Genomic DNA, 13,457 nt, shown 5'->3' on the forward strand with positions numbered 1-13,457 from the left:
CAACCATCTCCTCCTCTGCCGTCCCCTTCTCTTCCTGCCTTCAATCCTTCCCAGCATCAGGGTCTTTTCCAATCAGTCAGCTCTTTGCATCAGGTGGCCAAAGAATTGGCGTTTCAGCATCAGTCCTTCCAATGAATATTCAGGGTTGATTTCCTTTAGGATTGACTGGTTTGATCTCCTTGCTGTCCAAGGGACTCTCAATGTCATATAAGTAGTCTCATGTCATATAAGTAACTGCGAAATATTTTAAAATACTGGTAGACATAATCTTCCTTCCTGGCATTTTCTTTTCACCAAAAAAATGAGATCTTTAGGCTGAGGCTTTTGTTATACAGAAGGGAAAATACCAAAGAACCCAGAAAGAGTAGAATTTAGCAACTCAAATTCTTATTTTGAATTTCAGAATAATTTCTTGAGAGGAGAAGATACAATAGCATTGAAAGAGAAAGTTTTAGCTCTGCAAGGGCAAACCATGGAGTGTTAAGAGTTTATAATATAAATCATAAAAGAAGAAAAACATGTGATGATATGTAAGCCAAATCACTACCACACAAAGAGGAGACAAAAATCTCTGCTGGCTGGAGTTGAAGAGCTTAAGAAACATTTAGAGAGTGCCTTGTTGTTTGTTGGTGCAAGATCTTGAGAAAGGAATTCTCGCAGTTACCCCTCCAGGGATCAAAACTCTTAGGGAACTAGTAGAGACCACCCTCCCTGGAAAGGAGTAGGGAGTACTCCTCTCAGAGTAGGGAGAACTAGTTCCCAACTTGTAAATTTGGACTCAGACAAGAAATACTCTTAGGGGGCTATATTCCCATTACAGGGCAGCCAGAAGTATTTGTACAGCATCAGTTCAGTTCAGTCGCTCAGCCATGTCCGACTCTTTGCGACCCCATGAATCACAGCATGCCAGGCCTCCCTGTCCATCACCAACTCCCGGAGTTCACTCAAACTCATGTCCACAGAGTCGGTGATGCCATCCAGCCATCTCATTCTCTGTCGTCCCCTTCTCCTCCCAACCTTTCCCAGCATCAGACTCTTTTCCAGTGAGTCAGCTCATCGCATGAGGTGGCCAAAGTGTTGGAGTTTCCAGCTTTAGCATCAGTCCTTCCAATGAACACCCAGGATTGATCTCCTTTAGAATGGACTGGTTGGATCTCCTTGCAGTCCAAGGGACTCTCAAGAGTCTTCTCCAGCACCACAGTTCAAAAGCATCAATTCTTCGGCGCTCAGCTTTCTTCACAGTCCAACTCTCACATCCAAAAGGAAGTTCTTTGAATTTTGTGTTTTAAGTGTTGTTACCTTGTTACTTGAATTACCATGTGTAAATTCATCTGAATTTTATAAATTGTTGCAACTATGAAAAGTCATATTCACGACAATAATATTCCCTAGACTAGACTGAGTAACTGATGGGTTTAAGCCATGCAATATCAAAACCAAAGAAACTTAGGGGACAGCTGACTTCAAAACTCCTTAGAAAGTAAGCGACATTGATTATTTTAGAAAATAACAGAGTATTAAAAGAAGACCTCATAAAACACAGTTATGATTGTAAAAATCAAGAAATTTATGAGACTCCAATCACCAAATATGAAGATTTTCACTACAATTTAGAAGGGACCCTAAAGCAAAACTAAGTGCTGTCCAAGAGAGTCTTCCATTAATTGCTTGTATGTAGAAGTTAGAATCATGGGTGTAACCTATTTGTTGCAGTTACTGCTTTTAATATGTAATTTAGTCATTGAATTTCTCTCTGGTTGGGATATACATATGCCAGCCTTCATCTCCAACCAGAGTAGAAACTTGGTGATTTACGAAGTCTGGTCTTGATTTCTGTATAAGCTGCATTGTGCCTTCTCTGAATCACCCTCGAGCCATTCCCCAGTTGTCCCACAGCCCTCATCACTTTCCATAACAAAAAAGCTGCCCTCAGTCAACACCTCCACATGCTGCCTAGTGCAGAGAGCTGTAGGTGCAAGGTCTCTCTTTTCCCTACCGTCTCTTTTCATGCCATATTTTGTTCATATTATACCCATAATTTTATTATTCCCTTACCTTTATGTACACACATACTCTTTTTTAAGCAGAAATTTATAATGTGATAGTTTCAAGTGTACAGCAAAGTGATTTGGTTTTATATATATGTGTGCTTTCTCAGATTACTTTTAGGTTATTATAAGATGCTGACTGCAGTTCCCTGTGCTCTGCAGTGGATCCTTGCTGTTTATCTATTTTGTATATATATAGTAGTGTGTATATGTCAACCCCAAACTCCTCATTTATCCCTCCCCGCTTCCCCTTTAGTAACCATAAGTTTGTTTTCTATGCCTATGAGTCTATTTCTGTTTAGTAAATCAGCGCATTTATCATTTTTTTAGATTCCACATATGAGTGATAGCATATATTTATCTTTTTCTGCCTGACTTACTTCACTTAGTATGATCATCTCTAGGTGCGTCCACGTTGCAACAAATGGCATTATTTTATTCTTTTTATGGCTGAGGAACAGTCCATTGTGTGTGTGTGTGTGTGTGTGTGTGTTTACACACACCACATCTTTATTCACTCATCTGTCAGGTTGCTTTCATGTCTTGGGTATTGTACATTGCTATGAACTTTGGGGTGCTTTATCTTTTCCAGTTACAGTTTTTGTGTTTTCTGGATGTGTATCTAGGAGTGGGATTATTGGATCACATGGTAATTTTATGTTTAAATTTTTAAGGAACCTCCATACTGTTCTCCATAGTGGCTGCACCAGTTTACATTGCCTCCAACATGTACTTACACACTCTTAACATACTTGCACCTTCTCTTTTTTCCCAACAACACATTAATAGTACAGAAGAATTCTAGAGAAAGAAGTGAAGTTGGTAGATTTTCACTTGGAAGATTAATTGGGAACAAAAGATCCCAACAGGACTTAGATATGAATCTTGGGATATCCCAGAAAAAAAATTCATTGAGAATGGACAGTATGGAAAACAGAAACTGTAATCGCCCTAACTTCATATATAATCTAAGATCTTTCATGGGTTACACAGGGTCCTAAGATTGAGGCTTTCCTGGTACCTCAGACAGTAAAGAATCTGCCTGCAATGCAGGAGACCTGGGTTCGATCCCTGGGCCGGGAAGATTGCCCCTGGAGAAGGGAATGGCTACCCACTCCGGTATTCTTGCCTAGAGAATCCCATGGACAGAGGGGCCTGGCAGGCCACAGTCCATGGAGTCACAGAGTTGGATACAACTGAGCGAGTAACACACGTCCACACACATAGGATCTTCATGGAGGACAGCCAGTACCTGCAGGGAGTTGGGATCTTGGGATGGGGGTAGGGCAGTGACTCCAATCATATCAACCAGCGCATGTCACACACAGCCAGGTAGCTATGAGGATGAGAAGACACCCTCCCCCCACCCCATGGTCAGCCATCCATTTTCACAAAGCTAGGAATTTTCATTGAGTACATGAGGAAAATGAACAAAGATAAAATTAAATTGATTTTTAAACTAATGGGCAAGCATTGTGCAGTTAAAATGTTCAGGTGCACGTTGCAGTCAGCTGGCATCCGTAAGCCTGAGGTCTGAGTGTTCCTGGACTAGTTTAACTGGGATGCACCTTGCCTTCCGGAACGCCTTCTTTGGTTATCCGTTCTGTATTTGTGTAGCACCTGAGAGCAGTAAGATATTTTTTAAAGCACTTTAAAATTAGCAGTCAAGAAAAAGAACAAATGAAAATAAAGAGCTCAAAAATTAAGAAAAAGCAAAGTACGGTTATCTCTGGGTATCTGCAGGAGATTGCTTTTAGGAGGGCACCTTGAATAAGAAATCCAAAGATGCTGAAGTCCCTTATATAAAATGGTGTACTATTTGCATGTAACCTACGCACATCCTCCCATGTATTTTAAATTAGCAGTCCCCAACCTTTTTGGCACCAGGGACTATATGCCACCTCTGCTAGTGAGGCCCAGTTCTTCACAGGCCATGGACCGCTACTAGTCTGTGGCCTCAGGGTTGGGGACCCCTGCTTTAAATCATTAGATTACATGTAATATCCGGTACCACGTAAATGCTATATAAATAGTTACTGGTATGCAACAAACTCAAGTTTTGCTTTTGACACTTTTTGGAATTTTTTTAATAGTTTTCTCCGAGGTTGGCTGAATCCACAGATGCAAAAACTACAGATAATAGAAGGTTGACTGTCCCCAAATGCATCCCAGCCATTTGTGTCTCCTACACTTGCTAGAAGCTGGCCACAGATTTGATTCTGACGTTTATCCAGCAGCGCAGAGAGAGAACTCAGACGTGGTGTAAGGTTCGTAATGTTTTGTAATATTTAAAAACAAGAGAAAAAAAAAAAACAGATTATCAGAGAAAATACACTGATCCAAAATGCTGAATCCAGAGAGGAATATCAGGACTGAAGGTCCCCTTTGTATCCTGACACTGAGCCTGGCCCTGTGGTGCCTGTAGCCCCGCCTCACAGGCTGGTGGGCAGCCAGACAGAGAGCCAGCTTGTAGATGCAGTTCCATGGTGGTTCGGGTCCAGAGCTACAATGGCTTATTCCAGAAGAGTTTGCAGAATTTAGAGGAGGAGGTAGGCGTGTGTCTTGAGGTCAGCCTCTGCAGCAGGGCCTCCTCGACTGACCCTGTGCCTGAAGCCTGGTGCTGCCTGTGGAAGGCATCATGCGAAGAGTGGCCTGGTGAGTTCCGTCCCACCCCCTGCTACCAAATGGATCCGAACCTTTTCTGAGAACCAGGCCCTCTTCTCCTTCCCCTGTTTTTTCTGTCTCTCCTCACTTCCCTTTCTTTGCTTCCCCTGTACATGGATGCATTTGGGGAAACTGCTTCAAAAACTATTCCCCGCCCCTGGTCCCCTCCTATTCACACACAGACTAAACCCAGTCTTCAGGGAGTTAAACCACGGTTCCCTCTCAGAGAGATTCTGTACCGCGCTGTCTCCACAGTGTCAGGTGGCGACCAGAATCAGAGTTCAGGTTCAGGACCCGGCAGGGGGAACAGCTGAGGGGAGCAGGCCCAGAAGCAAGCCTTTAGGGAACTGAAGAGGGAAGTACGCCCCGTCTCCAGCCAGCGATTGCCACTCCACTCCAGCGGATCGTAGCCGTGGAGACATGTGTATTTTTATGTGAAATTCCTCACTTTAAAACTCCTGTGACAGACTCTAGAGCCTATTATACAGAGTGAAGTAAGTCTGAAAGAGAAAAATATCATATATTAACACATATATATGAAATCTAGGAAAACGGTGCTAAAGAACCAATTTGCAGGGCAGCAAAGACAATGCAGACATAGAGACCAGACCTATAGACCCAGGGCGGGAAGGAGCGGGGGGGACGAATTGAGAGAGTAGCTCTGAAACAGGTACACTACATACGCAAAATTAGATAGTCAGTGGAAATTTGCTGAATGACACAGGGAGCTCAAATCTGGTGCTGTGTGACTTCCTAGAGGGGTGGGATGGGGTGGGAGGAGGAGGGAGGTTCGAGAGGGAGGGGACATATGTTTACCTATGGCTGATTCATGTTGATGTATGGCAGAAGCCAACACAACATTGTAAAGCAGTTATCCTCCAGTTAAAAATAAAGTTAAATAAAATTTTTAAAAATCCTGTGATAGCCAAACAAGACAGTTCGGCTTGTAGATTCTACTTTGCCACCCCTGTTCCTCAACCTTGTTTGGTTTTTTTTTCCCTTTAATTCGGTTTTTAAATGAAATCATGAAGGAGTATCTAGAAATTACCCAAATCCCTGCAAAGAAGAGCAGTTGTTGTGGCTGTCACTCAAGAAAAGCCAATGAACATAAACGGTAATCTCACTCAAGCTAGACTCCCATCTTGTGGTGTTAAGGAGTGGGGAACTAACGGGAATCGGGAGACAGCTTTACTCAAGACGAGCACAAGTAAGGGATTATACTTTTGTCGAGATGTTTGTCCCTTTTCATTTTAAACTTCAAAGATAATGATTGTTATTTTTAATTAGTTTTATTTTTCCATACCTGAGATTCTGTGCTACCTCTGATTTCTTACCCTGTGTGACTTTGACTCCGAAAACACTTTTCATCTCCCTACACTACAAAGGCTTTGCGAGATCAGCTCAGAGACACATCCACACTGCTTTGCTCACCCATCAGCTGTGTCTGCAAATCTCCACCAAGCAAGTAACAGAATTCTGACACAAATGGTAGACTTGTGTGACTAACACTGCCTCTCTGGGTTGTTTACTTCTTCCCGTTCTCAATCAGCGTGCACATAATTGATCAGATGGCCCACATGGCCCCTCTGATTCTCACATTAAGACATTTAGGACACCAGCAGGTTATTGCTCAAACTGCCATTTTTCATAATTACCTCGTACTAGTCAGAATGACTACTGTCATCAAAAATCCACAGATGACAAATGCTGGAGAGGGTATGGAGAGAAGGGAACCCTCCTACACTGTTGGTGGGAATGTAAATTGGTACAGCCGCTGTGGAAAACAGTATGGAAATTCCTTTAAAAACTAAAAATACAGCTACCATATGACCCTGCAGTCCCACTCCTGGGCATACATTTGGAGAAAAACATGATCCAAAAGGATGCATGCACCCTAATGTTCATTGCAGCACCGTTTACTATAGTCAAGACAAATGTCTGTTGACAGAGGAATGGATAAAGGAGATGCGGTTGATTTATACGGTGGACTATTACTCAGCCATTAAAAAGAATGAAATAAAACTGTTAGCAGCAACGTGGATGGACCTAGAGAATGTCATACCGAGTGAAGTCAGCAAAGGAGAAATATCATCCGGCATCCCTTATATGTGGAATCTAAAAAAGAAACGATACAAATGAACTTACTTACAAAACAGAGACTCATAGACTTAGAAAACAAACTTATGGTTGCTGGGGGGGAAAGCTAGGGAGTTTGGAAAGTCTGAATATATATACTGCTATATATTCAGGATGAATAACCAACAAGGACCTATTGTACAGCACATGGAACTCTACTCAGTGTTCTGTGCCAGCCTGGACAGCAGGGGCGTTGGGGAAAGAATGAATACATGTGTGGCTGAGTCCCTTCACTATTCACCTGAAACCACCACAACATTGTTAACGGCTATACCCTAATACAAAATAAAAAGTTTAAAGTTTATTTTAAAAAGGAAACCTAACACTTGGTCTTCCTCAGAAAAAGCCAACTCCATCTGGTCTTGGGTATGATCCAGCACTAATTTTTACAATCTCGAATTAAAAAGGGGGTATAGCCACATTTAGAAAAGATGTTGCATAAAAGTGAATTGGGCAGCAGTACGTTTCCCACTGCAGAACCCAGGCTGAAATGTGATAGTAAAAATCTTGCTCAAGAAGAGTATACATTGTCGACTAAGACTTTACACACACTCAGAGAGATGCTGGTCACTGGAGAGTAAGTGGACTCTCCTACTCTAAGACCGCCTCTCAGAGAGAGCAGGAGTGTGGAGACTGGGGAATTCTCAACAGCTGTGAGCTCCAGAAGGATGGGGGCGGAGGAAGACTTAGGAATACAAGACCAAGTATAAGGAAAGATAAAAGATCTGTTTTCTGGCATGGGGATTTAAAGAGGGAACCGCTCCCACATTGCAACCCTCTTTAATAAGAGAAAGTAACTAAAGCTAAACAGCATGTCATAGTTGAGATTTCTGGAAACTCTGCCATTCCCAGCATCATGGAATCTGTGAGTCCAGAGTCAATGGCAAGCAAAACAAGTAGCAGTTTGAACATAGAATTATTACTTTATGTAGAACAGGAAGAGAAAGTGAACTGTCCTGTGGCTAAACATGTGACCTGTTGGCCAAGAGATTCCTGCCTCCTTCCATGATGTGTTCTCTTCACTCCACCACCCACATCCTGCCCTCATGCAGAAAGAAGCAAGAACCACCACTGCAGGGTTAGTCCTGGAAATGACACTGGGCACCAGAAGGCTTCTTGCACAAAGTTTCCAAGCATTGGAGCGCCTGGGCAGCCCACCATCTCCTGAAACAAGATGAAAGTGGAAAGTGGTAGTTGCTCAGTCATGTCTGACTCTTGCGACCCTATGGACTGTAGCCCGCCAGGCTCCTCTGTCAATGGAATTCTCCAGGCAAGAATACTGGAGTGGGTTGCCATTCCCTTCTCCAGGGGATCTTCACAACCCAGGGATTGAACCTGGGTCTCCTGCATTGCAGGCAGGTGCTTTACCATCTGAGCCACCAGGGAATCCCCTGTGGGAAGGAGAAGCAAATATTCCTCTTGTTTCTTTTCTTCCATCACTCAAGCCAATGAAAAAGTAAAAGTATCTGAAAAAGAAAAGTAACAACAATCAGTTCTCCCAGTTTATATAATCAAACAAGATTTCAGCAACCAATGATACTTTTTTAAAAAATTACTACCATATGCCTCACATAACACTCCAGCAGTTGAATTCTTTCATCAAGAGAGTTTATATGGCGTTCTCTTGATGATGAAAGAATTTATTTCCTAGGAGAAAATTCTGGAAAACATGTTAAGAATCATCCTGGCATAACTCAGTTTTATCTAAGAGTCTGGCTTTCTGGCCATAATTTTATCATTCAGTCATGACTGGCAAATATTCCCAACCACCCCCTAAAACTGCATGCAGCAAAGTAACATGCCATTTGAAAATTAAAATAGAAAATTCATTTTATGATTTTGCAGTTGCATTTGTGGGATGGGCTATGATGGGATCACATGGCATGGAGGAGGGGGTTGGCAGGAACAGATAGCACCTTAATGCAGCATATGTTATGGTCTAAAGAAAGTCTACCCAGACCTTTATGATTTTGAATTGAGATAACCTAGACTTTCAAGGCTTTCCAGGCTTTCCAAACGGCTTTGCCATTTCCAAGGCAAACCATTCAATATCACAGTAATCCAAGTCTATGCCCTAACCAGTAATGCTGAAGAAGCTGAAGTTGAATGGTTCTATGAAGACCTACAAGACCTTCTAGAACTAACACCCAAAAAAGATGTCCATTTCATTATAGGAGACTGGAATGCAAAAGTAGGAAGTCAAGAAACACCTGGAGTAACAAGCAAGTTTGGCCTCGGAGTACGGAATGAAGCAGGGCAAAGGCTAATAGAGTTTTGCCAAGAGAATGTACTGGTCATAGCAAACACCCTCTTCCAACAACACAAGAGAAGACTCTACACATGGACATCACCAGAAGGTCAGTTCCGAAATCAGGTTGATTATATACTTTGCAGCCAATGATGGAGGAGCTCTGTACAGTCAGCAAAAATGAGACCAGGAGCAGACTGTGGCTCAGATCATGAACTCCTTATTGCCAAATTCAGAATTAAATTGAAGAAAGTAGGGAAAATCACTAGACCATTTAGGTATGACCTAAATCAAATCCCTTACGATTATACAGTGGAAGTGAGAAATAGATTCAAGGGATCAGATCTGATAGATAGAGTGCCTGAAGAACTATGGATGAATGTTTATGACATTGCACAGGAGGCGGTGATCACAACCATCCCTAAGGAAAAGCAAGAAGGCAAAACGGTTCTCTGAAGAGGCTTTACAAATACCTAAGAAAAGAAAGAGAAGGCAATGGCAAGCCACTCCAGTACTCTTGCCTGGAAAATCCCATGGACAGAGGAGCCTGGTAGGCTGTAGTCCATGGGGTCGGTACGAGTCGGACACGACTAAGCGACTTCACTTTCACTTTTCACTTTCACACATTGGAGAAGGAAATGGCAACCCACTCCAGTGTTCTTACCTGGAGAATCCCAGGGACGGGGGAGCCTGGTGGGCTGCCATCTATGGGGTCACACAGAGTCGGACACGACTGAAGTGACTTAGCAGCAGCAGCAGCAAGAAAAGAAGCAAAAGACAAAGGAGAAAAGGAAAGATATACCCATCTGAATACAGAGTTCCAAAGAATAGCAAGGAGAGATAAGAAAGCCTTCCTCAGTGATCAGTGCAAAGAAATAGAAGAAACCAACAGAATGGGAAAGACCAGAAATCTCTTCAAGAAAATTAGAGATACCAAGGGAACACTTCATGCAAAGATGGGCACAATAAAGGACAGAAATGGTATGGACCTAACAGAAGCAGAAGATATTAAGAAGAGGTGGAATACACAGAAGAACTATACAAAAAAGATCTTCACAACCCAGATAATCACTATAGTGTCATCACTCACTAGAGCCAGACATCCTGGAATGCGAAGTCAAGTGGGCCTTAGGAAGCATCACTATGAACAAAGCTAGTGGAAGTGATGGAATTCCAGTTGAGCTATTTCAAATCGTAAAAGAGGATGCTGTGAAAGTGCTGCACCCAATATGCCAGCAAATTTGGAAAACTCAGCAGTGGCCACAGGACTGGAAAAGGTCAGTTTTCATTCCAATCCCAAAGAAAGGCAGTGCCAAAGAATGTTCAAACTACTGCACAATTGCACTCATCTCACATGCTAGCAAAGTGATGCTCAAAATTCTCCAAGCAAGGCTTCAACAGTATGTGAACCATGAACTTCCAGATGTTCAAGCTGGATTTAGAAAAGGCAGAGGAACCAGAGATCAAATTGCCAGCATCCGATGGATCATCAAAAAAGCAAGAGAGTTTCAGAAAAATATCTATATCTGCTTTATTGACTATGCCAAAGCCTTTGACTTTGTGGATCACAAGAAACTGTGGAAAATTCTGAAAGAGATGGGAATACCAGACCACCTGACCTGCCTCCTGAGAAATCTGTATGCCGGTCAGAAAACAACAGTTAAAACTGGGCTTGGAACAACAGACTGGTTCCAAATCAGGAGAGGAACACATCAAGGCTGTATATTGTCACCCTGCTTATTTAACATGTATGCAGAGTACATCATGAGGAACGCTGGGCTGGATAAAGCACAAGCTGGAATCAAGATTGCCAGGAGAAATATCAATAACCTCAGATATGCAGATGACCCTTATGGCAGAAAGTGAAGAAGAACTAAAGAGCCTCTTGATGAAAGTGAAAGAGGAGAGTGAAAAAGTTGACTTAAAACTCAACATTCAGAAAACTAAGATCATGGCATCTGGTCCCATCACTTCATGGCAAATAGATGGGGAAACAGTGGAAACAGTGACAGATTTTATTTTTTGGGGCTCCAACATCACTGGAGATGGTGACTGCAGCCATGAATTTTAAAGATGCTTACTCCTTGGAAAAAAAGTTATGACCAAACTAGACAGTATATTAAAAAGCAGAGACATTAATTTACCAACAAAGGTCTGTCTAGTCAAAGCTATGGTTTTTCCAGTGGTCACGTATAGATGTAAGAGTTGGACCATAAAGAAAGCTGAGCACTGAAGAATTGATGCCTTTGAACTGTGGTGTTGGAGAAGACTCCTGAGAGTCCTCCAGACAGCAAGGAGATCAAACTAGTCAATCTTAAAGGAAACCAGTCCTGAATATTCATCGGAAGGACTGATGCTGAAGCTGAAACTCCAATACTTTGGTCACCTGATGTGAAGAGCTGGGTCACATCATTGGAAAAGACCCTGATTCTGGGAAAGATTAAAGGTGGGAGGAGAAGGGGATGACAGAGGATAGATGGTTGAATGGCATCACTGACTCAATGGACATGAGTTTGGGTAAACTCCAGGGGTTGGTGATGGACAGGGAGGCCTGGCGTGCTGCAGTCCATGGGGTCGCAAAGAGTCAGACACGACTGAGCAACTGAACTGAACCCAGGCTACCTGTTGGCAAGAAGCAGAAATACTGAAATATGCTAATTGAGGTATGGGGGCCTGAATTTATTTTCTATCACTTCTGTAATAAATTACCACAAATTTAGCGACTTAGTTCAATATAAATTACCTTAGTGTTCTTGAGGTCAAAAATGCAAACTGGCCACACTGGACTGAAATCCAAGTGTCAGCCAGTCTGCGTTTCTGACGGAAAACCTAGAGGAGAATCCTTTCCAGTGTTTCTCCGTCTCCTGGAGGTTGTCCATGTCCCCTGGCTCTTCAGCTCTGCTCCCTTTTCACATCTCCATCCCTCCAGCCTCCCTCTTCCACTTGTCAGGCCCCTCCTGATCGCAGCAGTCCAACCCAGCTTCAGTTCAGTTCAGTAACTCAGTTGTGTCCGACTCTTTGCAACCCCATGGGCTGCAGCACGCCAGGCCTCCCAGTCCTTCACTATCTCCTAGAGTTTGTTTAGACTCATATCCATTGAGTCAGTGATGTCATCCAGCCATCTTATTCTCTGCCACCCCCTTCTGCTACTGCCCTCCATCTTTCCCAGCATCAGGAAAGATGCTTCACATCAGGTGGCCAAAGTATTGGAGTTTCAGCTTCAGCATCAGTCCTTCCAAGGAATATTCAGGGCTGATTTCCTTTAGGATTGACTAATTTGATCTCCTTGCTGTTTAGGGGACTCTCAGCAGTCTTCTCCAGCACCACAGTTCAAAAGCATCAATTCTTCGGCACTCAACTTGCTTTATGGTCCAACTCTCATATCTATATATGACTACTGGAAAAACCTTAGCTTTGACTATAGAGACCTTTGTCAGCAAAGTAATGTCTCTGCTTTTTAATATGCTGTCTAGGTTTGTCATAGCTTTTCTTTCAAGCAGCAAGCTATGACATATTGTAAGACAATATACAGCCTTGACATATGCCTTTCCCAATTTTGAACCAGTCTGTTGTTCCATGGTTGGTTCTAACTGTTGCTTCTTGACCTGCATACAGGTTTCTCAGGAGACAGGTATGGTAGTCTGGTATTCCCATCTGTTTAAGAATTTTTCACAGGTTGTGATCCACACAGTCAAAGGCTGTAGTGTAGTCAATGAAGCAGAAATATATGTTTTTCTGAAATTCCTTTGCTTTCTCTATGATCCATCGAATATTGGCTTTTTGATCTCTGTCTCCTCTGCCTTTTCTAAATCCAGCTTGTACATCTGAAAGTTCTCAGTTCACATACTGCTAAAGCCTAGCTTGAAGGATTTTGAGGGATAATAAAAATAGGTAATGTTTATTGTTTTCTCAGTACCAGGTACTTAGGCTCTATGTTGTCACCCTGCTTATTTAACTTATATGCAGTTTATATCATGTGAAGTTCTGGGCTGGATGAAGCACAAGCTGGAATCAAGATTGCCAAGAGAAATATCAGTAACCAGATACGCAGATAACACCACTTTAATGGTAGAAAGCGAACTAAAGAGCCTCTTGACGAAGCTGAAAGAGAGAGTGGAAAGCTGGCTTAAAACTCGACATTTAAAAAAGTAAGATCATGGCATCTGGTCCCATCATTTTATGGCAAATAGGTGGGGAGACAATGGAAACAGTGACAGATTTTATTTTCTTGGGCTCCAAAATCACTATGGATACTTCAGCCACAAAATTAAAAAAGATGCTCCTTGGAAGAAAAGCTAAACCTAGAGCTTTAAAAATGGAAGCTTAAAAACCCCACAATTTAACCCAGTCTTGCTGCCATC

This window comes from Moschus berezovskii, chromosome 16, assembly GCF_049115385.1.
Source record: "Moschus berezovskii isolate FMDL1 chromosome 16, NW_MosBer_1.0, whole genome shotgun sequence".
Classification (NCBI taxonomy): domain Eukaryota; kingdom Metazoa; phylum Chordata; class Mammalia; order Artiodactyla; family Moschidae; genus Moschus; species Moschus berezovskii.